At 36.6% G+C, this 7,963-nt stretch overlaps 1 protein-coding gene across 2 annotated transcripts in view; it reads right to left on the reverse strand.

Annotated features, from left to right (window-relative positions):
* Positions 1 to 6,682, reverse strand: part of LOC117411343 (protein-tyrosine kinase 2-beta-like) — a 67,581-nt gene extending 60,899 nt beyond the window's left edge. For both annotated transcript variants that reach the window (XM_034018710.3, XM_034018709.3), the window contains exon 1: positions 6,581 to 6,682. The gene's annotated coding sequence lies outside the window, so the exon portion shown is untranslated. The remainder of the gene's footprint in view (positions 1 to 6,580) is intronic.
* Between the last annotated feature and the right edge of the window lie 1,281 nt (positions 6,683 to 7,963).

Below are 7,963 nucleotides of genomic sequence, written 5' to 3' on the forward strand. Positions count from 1 at the left end.
ATTCCCAAGAAATACGTCATGAAAATTCCACACCACATTTTATTTTGAGAGTGGGTTAAACAATGTTCGTGTTGTGCATTGTATCAAGCTGCCTCATCATATCCTCTTCCTTATCGATATTAACACCAGAGCCTGTTCATCGCTCCAATGGACGTAAGTGGAGGATGGACACGGGTATTGCTCAGACATAAGTAACTAGGAGAAATTGCACTGGGGTATAGTTATACACATTTAAACATAGTACTTAGTACTTTATAATAAAGTCATTTTGACAGTTGTTTGGAAAGCTATTTGCAAGTGTATTCTGAAGTACTGTACAGTAGCTGTAACCACCTGAACTCACAAGCCCACGATGCAGTTTATCAGACATTTTTAGTAATAATTTTAAACAAAAACTTGGTAAATGCAATCTGTATGATAGTTTACAAACACATTTAGATCTGTGTATGATTAGCATTATGCAAAGTGCTAGGGAAGACAGAGAAAAAGTGGGGTTATCTGCAACATCAATCTGATAAAGGAAATACTGCAAATGAAACATTAATTTCCCTGCTGCCACCTTTGGACCATGGTAACTTACGTATTCCCATGTGACTTTTACAGTGGCAACATTTTGATTTCACTAGCTTTTCCTAGAATCTCACAAAGAAATTGAGAATTTCACGGTAAAATACTGAGACCATTTTTTGGGACACTTTCACAAGCTTTCCCTGACAAGTTTCACATGTATTGTCGATTCACGTGACATAATCACACATGTAAACTGGCCGAATGATGCAAACTTTCTTATTTTTGCAATGAGATGCACGAAACAGGGTTTGAAAAATGTACTGACAGGTTGGATCTGGTCATCCAAACTGTCAGTTTCCTTGTGATACTTGAGTCACTCCCAAATGTATTTAAAAAAGAAACCATTTGAACAACACCTCTATTCCTTGTGTACCTTAAGGGGTTAAGGAAATTATACGTGGTAGGCCCTGGTGTATCCGAGATGGAACGCGCTGAAACATCGTTCCAGTACTTTTTTCCTTGACTTAAGAATTAATTTAAGATTATTTACTGATTTGTTATGAAAATGCTTATATGGTGCCCAACCTCTCTAATTTCAGTGCCTTGGCACCAATGAAGCAAACTCTTTTCTGTGGGGAAATCAAATCTTTTCATTGAATAGGCACAAGGAACAAAAAAATCAGTGTCCGATTCCCTACATACCAGTTTTGATGCCATTCTCATATCCACTTTGACATCTGACACAATATTTCCCTTGTCCAACTCTTCTTTCACTGTTCTGCATACCAGTCTGCCAGAGGTATAGTGTATGTACTGTGTGAAACAAATGTGAAAGAATATCTAGATGGATTTATCTTTTAAATCATTGACAATCTGACTGTGATACCGTCTGCAGCGAATGCACGTTGCAAATATTTCTTTAACTCGCAAGTATTTCTGGGGGAAATCGTTAGTATTTCCTGCCCAACTCTCGTGATAACTCGGGTCACTCGGAAAAGCATGGAAACGCCTCTTTTTCACCAACTTGAGTTGCCCATCAACTCAAGTTCTGTGAAAATTCAGACCAATTTGAGCACACTCAGAATCGACTCAAGTTGGCTGTCCATGAAAATGAGGTAATCAAGAAGTTAACACACATCTCTCGCACAATTGTCTGACTTCACTCAGTCGTGATGCAATGAAGAGAACATTAGGGACTTCTACAGTACTACTTTAAGAAGGCTAACAATTTTTTTTGTAAAAATGCTGACAAAGACAGCAAAAGTGCAACCTACAACTGTGGCCATAAACACAGGTTTAAAGCTGCTTTGTATATCGGTCAGTGCAGAGACCCGGGGATTGGAATGAGCGACTGCCTTTCAAACTAGCTTAGTATGGCACTTTGTGCCCTGGGGTAACATTGTAAATTTGCAGGAAAAAAGGGTATGTTAAGCTATGATTTGGTGGGGGAGGAATGAGGTGCCGGTGGGCTGGAATGTGTGTCCATGTTTTTTCAGTGTCTCTGATTTAGCTGGGGGAGGTTAAGGGCAGCACTGCCAAATTTTTTTGCAACACCCCACCTAAATTTTGGAAGTAATCCAAATCCAGTGTTTTTTAAACCAGCCAAAAAAAATTACAATTGTACTGATACAGTTCTTAAATTGGTGACGAATAAAAAATAAATGAGCGTTTGTGTGATTTGTAATTTTATGCAAATTACTAGAAAGAAGATAGTGTAGAATGTGATATACTAATACTACAAAGGGCATCGTAGTGATTGAAGTTCTGCGCTGGTGATGACCTCATAATCAAAAGGAATAGAAAAAAAACATGCATGATAATAATAGCCAAAAAATAACCAAACCACCGAAGATATTATTTACCTGCTAGATGCTTTTAAAACGAGCCAATTTTGGCTGGAAAAAACGCCAATCTGGCAACACTGACAAGGGGGAGTAGCCTAAAAGCTGCATGCGAGACGCATGCATTACCTATTAAATGCTACCTCAAGTTCAATGTACAACTAAATGTGAATTTGTGTAAGTTGGTTTTGTTTGAATTTTCGTTCTGGTACTTAAGATTTAGGACTACACCACTGGTGGTAGGAAAACTACAGCCATCTGTGTGCGGAATAAAAAAAAAAAACATCTACCTAGATTAGTAACGTGCAGACGACACTAAAAGGGCAGGTGCTCGCCATCACTAACAGATATGTACTTTCTTCTTCATCATAGGCACTTTGCATTGAAATTGCAAAAATGGCTTCAAACCATGGGTCATATGATTCTCAACAAAGTAGCTCTGGAGAAAAGAAGCATAATTTCCTAAACATAAAACCAGTGAAATGCTATAAAAAATATATGACAAAGTTTGATCGGCTCGGTACAACTTACACTGTAATTATTAAACACACTGCATATTATACAGGCTATTAAAGTGGGGTTCAAACCTATCCCCAAAATAATAATAGTGTTGTTACTTAAAATAGCTACAACCATCAACATTTCCAAAATATGTGCACTATCAACCCAGCAATAACTGGGCAGAGGGAAAGATGCCAAAAGCAGTCAACCGTTAGGACTGCTTACTTGAGAGGCCAGAGGCCTGGTGTCAGTATTGATCCCTAGATTGTCCATTATAATTAGCAGGGTTTGAAACCTTGGACCTTCCAGCCATGGCCTTAAATATTATATTGAACTAATTTAGCCTCTGAGCAGGACATAAAGTGTTTAAATATATATACCTGTATATATATATATATATATATATATATATATATATATATATATATATATATATATATATATATATTAACACCCTGTGATTAATTAGTAAATCTTCAGACCTTTGTTAATATATTTTTTCCTGGTAACCTAATGACTATTTTAAATCTCCATACACTTTATAGCTTTTCATGTGTCAGCACATTTAGTGTAAGCTGCAACACTGCACCACCCTGCCCAGCATTAGCCTATTTAAAGCTTTGTTTGTGTTTTTTTTCTGGATAACAAGATACTTGTTCCTGGTTCTTCACGTTTTTCTTCATCATTTCTTATTTGCCTTTAGCAAATTCCACTCTAACAAAATACAAGCCTGCTTTCAAATAAACAGTTTTTGTACAGAGGCTTACAAAAGAGAACGTACAGCAATACACACACAGGCTAATTATTAATCAGGATAACAACTCTCTTAACAGTACTGGTAAATCACTGCGTGATTGCTGACTTACATCAGAAAAATCAACAGCAGCTCTATCTTAGTTTTGAAAAGATATCTAACACTGAAAAGTTAAAAACAGGAACTCGGATCATTGCTTAGTGTGACCACCTAACAAGGCAACTGCAGACCTAATTTACTATATTAAACTTAAAAAAAGAAGCAAAGTTTGATGTTAATGAAAAAGTGTGATGGATACCAAATTCCTATTCACAACAGGATTGTTTTAAGAAATGTTTAGCAAAGGACTATTTGTAAAGGACTGTTTTATTAATTAAATCAAGTTTGCAGTTCAATTTTAACCTGTTTATAGAATATTTATTAGTGTAATGTCTTTAAAGTTTTGTGAATAGAGTCAAATATTTGATTTATCAAGACTTTGTGAACAGAATCCAACCAGCAACATTGATTAGCCTCAGTTTTCACAGACCCTAACCTGTACTGGTCCTGGATTGCTTTACCAAATGTTATTTAGTCCAAGATTAGTGATAGTAGGTGTCAGTGAAACCAGGGATTTTTATTACACAGATAAGTCAAAGTAGGGCTGTATGTGCAATCAAAATACCATGCTTTAAGTGCAATAATATGTATAATATTTATACAGTATTTTGACACATTAAATGACAAACAGTATTTCTACTGTCTGGAGCTTCTTCAGTAGAGCTGACCACACTGTAAAGAACGTGAGGCAGAAACAGCACTAAAACTCTTTAAAACAGAAACACTTCAGAATAGCAAAAACACCTATATAAGAACATACGAACATAAGAAAGTTTACAAACGAGAGGAGGCCATCCAGCCCATCTTGCTCGTTTGGTTGTTAGTAGCTTAATGATCCCAGGATCTCATCAAGCAGCTTCTTGAAGGATCCAAAGGTGTCAGCTTCAACAACATTACTGGGGAGTTGGTTCCAAACCTTCACAATTCTCTGTGTAAAAAAGTGCCTCCTATTTTCTGCTCTGAATGCCATTTATCTAATCTCTATTTGTGTCCCTTCGTCCTTCTTTCTTTTTTCAGGTTGAAAAGGTCCCCTGGGACTACATTGTAAATATCTTTTAGAATTTTGAATGCTTGAATCAGATCGCCGCGTAGTCTTCTTTGTTCAAGGCTGAATAAATTCAATTCTTTAAGCCTGTCTGCATATGACATGCTTTTTAATCCCAGAATAATTCTGGTCGCTCTTCTTTGCACTCTTTCTAGAGCATAAAACAAGATCGTACTGATACAATAAGTGTGAAGAAAAACAAAGGGTTTACTTTCTCAGGTACAATTGAGGCCTTTTTTCTGTATGTATTTAATTATAGGGCTTATCAATACTACAATTACTTACTAGCTACTTACAGATGACACTGGTTTACTGCAATTATTATAGTATTAAGTACTTACCTTGTAACTGCATTATAATGCATTATCAAAAATATATATACATTATGCAGGTTATTTTAATTTACACAATAAATTATGTAGGCTGGATAAAGATAAAACTAGCACATGTTTTTTTTTGTATTGCATTAGTAATTTTGAAGATCAATCCACATTAACTGTAGTTAGCTTGTATTATCTGATTACTAGTAAAAATACTCACAAAAAGGTATTTTAAAATCCTGTTTAAACCAGACACAATGCTTGTGATTGTGTTTTATTTTGCTGCTTACTACCTTCAGTGTCTTACTAAGTTATGTGATGAAAGCAAATGTGTGTGGGATAGATGCACAAAAAGAATTTCGGATCTGTGGAAGAAGTGTAAATGCACACCCAAGTGCACCTTAGGGGCTGTTCAACAAATCAGCACATAAACAATGGAGAAGAAAAAAAAATAAAATCAACAGCCCCTGGTCCCCGGGCAAGAATTACAAACTAGAAGCCGAAACAACTCCCAAACAGCGGGCGTCCTCCCAGAATCAACCTGAATCAAACAATGCCTCAAAACATCACCACAATACTCCCTGTGCGACTGTTAGTACACAGAATTCCTGTACTGTCCAAAAACCTGTCGCTCCAATGGAACATTAGCTATTTAGAAATTGAGAAAGACATATAGACGAAACTTGTATTATTATTATTATTATTATTATTATTGTTATTGTTATTGTTATTGTTGTTGTTGTTTATTATTTCTGTTAATAGTTATAAATGAACATTGGATTGTATACGCAGACAGCTCGTTTCCAACATTCCAAACTAGGTGGCATTGCTCGTCTCTGTAAACGACCTGCTTGTAGCAAATATATATAAAAAAAATCTCGTTTAGCCGTAACTCACCTGGAGCCGACTACTGTAAGATAAACAACGTACACAAAGAAATACATTTCACATATAAAACACACAAACTTACAACATGTGATCATGTACACAGCATAATTTTAAAACCTTTGGGTCAAGCCAAATACCTCGAATGTAGTGTTTTTAGAAAGGGATGTTTTAGTTTAGTCGAAAACTAAACATTTAAGTTTTTACCCATGTAAAACAAAGTCGTTAAGTTGTACTGAAACGTTTCAGATAAAATAAATAAATAAATAAATACTGTAGCCTCCAGTAATATTAACAGTCTGTATACGACCAGAATAACAACGACAGCCTGCTGCGTGATGAATACTGTACCGTATTTCTTTTTTCGTTTATAAATACAGCAGCCCTTATTAATTGAACTAATGCTACCCTTCAGCCAGACTTGTGTTCCCTTGGGCCACATACAGACATACTATGCTGTCCTGCATTAACTTCCTACTACGACGTGTTCCGTTTGCATACTTTAGTCTTTACTCTCTGTGGTAACTTGTTTAAACATACCAGGTAGCACTAATGAGGCGAGTCGCTAACTGCGAATTTTCACACAAAGTTCGGTATTGTTGTTATTCTATTGCAGTCAACTCACCTAAACGAAAGTCACGTTGTATTCCTTTTCACTGTTGTTCCGAGGGCAGGTGAATGACTGTTCTTTTAACGTTGCACTCCAAGATTAGATGGCTTCATAAATATTAAGCCACACCCCTGCATTTTTGTTTGTACTGTAGTAGGGGACTTCCTTATTGCTTTTTTAGCTTTCTCAAACGTCTACCATTGGCTTACACGACGTGTTATTCTCATGAGACTGTTTTACATGCATGTCCAGTGAAAACATTTTTAAAAATGACAAGGTTTAAGATTATTTATTAAATGTATAGATTATTTAGGATACAAACCTCAGTGAAAATAGTGAAAATAGTGTCAGAAAGTGGTACATCGTCAGATAATGATCCATGTAATGTCAGAAAATGATACGCTGTCAGATTTTGGGTACAGGTACAATCATAAGGTTTGTAGGAAAACTTAAAGCAAGTGCCAGTTAATTATACATGTTTTTTGCAAACTTAAACTGAAAACAGATAACTAATTTATCTTAAAACAGACAATCAATTTCTCTTTTAATAGTAAAAGAAAAAACAACTCACAACAAACAAGACAAATGAGAAGTCACCGCAAAGTTGCACAAGTTAAAAAATTACAAGGCCCAATGTATTGCATATAACAAATATTTTTATACTAATAGTGGGAAAAGGCAGGTATTGTTATTTTATAACTGCCCTGCAGAACAGGTATTTATATTTGATGCAGGTCTTGGTCCAATGCGGCGCGGTAGCCTAACCCTTTCATTACAAACCTTCTTCCTCTCAGCTGTCAGCTCTTTCTCAGTTCTTTCAGTTGCCTTTCTCACAATCTCATGCTCCACCGCATCACCGCTGAAATAAGCACCTGTCCAAAACTGTAGTCACACTTATCGGTGGATACCAGTGCCCCATCACCTACCCTCACAAGAAGAGTCTCCTCCCAACAGCTGTATCACTTCCTTTACACTGATTGCACGGCCATATGAAACAAATGACTATCTTATTTGTCAGATGTTCTATTAATACAGCTTGTGGCTTCAAGGTTCATCTACTTTGATTGTTTCAATATAGGTACAGTGATTCGGTGGCCAGTGGAAACAATGATGAGTTGAGTAAGGTTGTGTCAGTCTGCTGCCCAGTAGGAGCCTGGCTCTTTTGGCATAGCTAACAGTGTATTGGTCTCAGAACCTGGATACCAGGATTCGACCTGGAGGTGTACCTCCAATACACTGCCTGGCCTCTTCAGGACCTGTACCTTGTATCGGGTTGGGCCATCATTTGCCCTGTTAAGTGCCTTGACACAACATAACTCCAAAAGGTAATGGAAGAGTTAAATCAATTAAATTCATGTAAATGGGACACTGTCCACCACAGACAACACTTTGGTACAA

The sequence above is a fragment of the Acipenser ruthenus genome, chromosome 6, assembly GCF_902713425.1.
Source record: "Acipenser ruthenus chromosome 6, fAciRut3.2 maternal haplotype, whole genome shotgun sequence".
Classification (NCBI taxonomy): Eukaryota; Metazoa; Chordata; class Actinopteri; order Acipenseriformes; family Acipenseridae; genus Acipenser; species Acipenser ruthenus.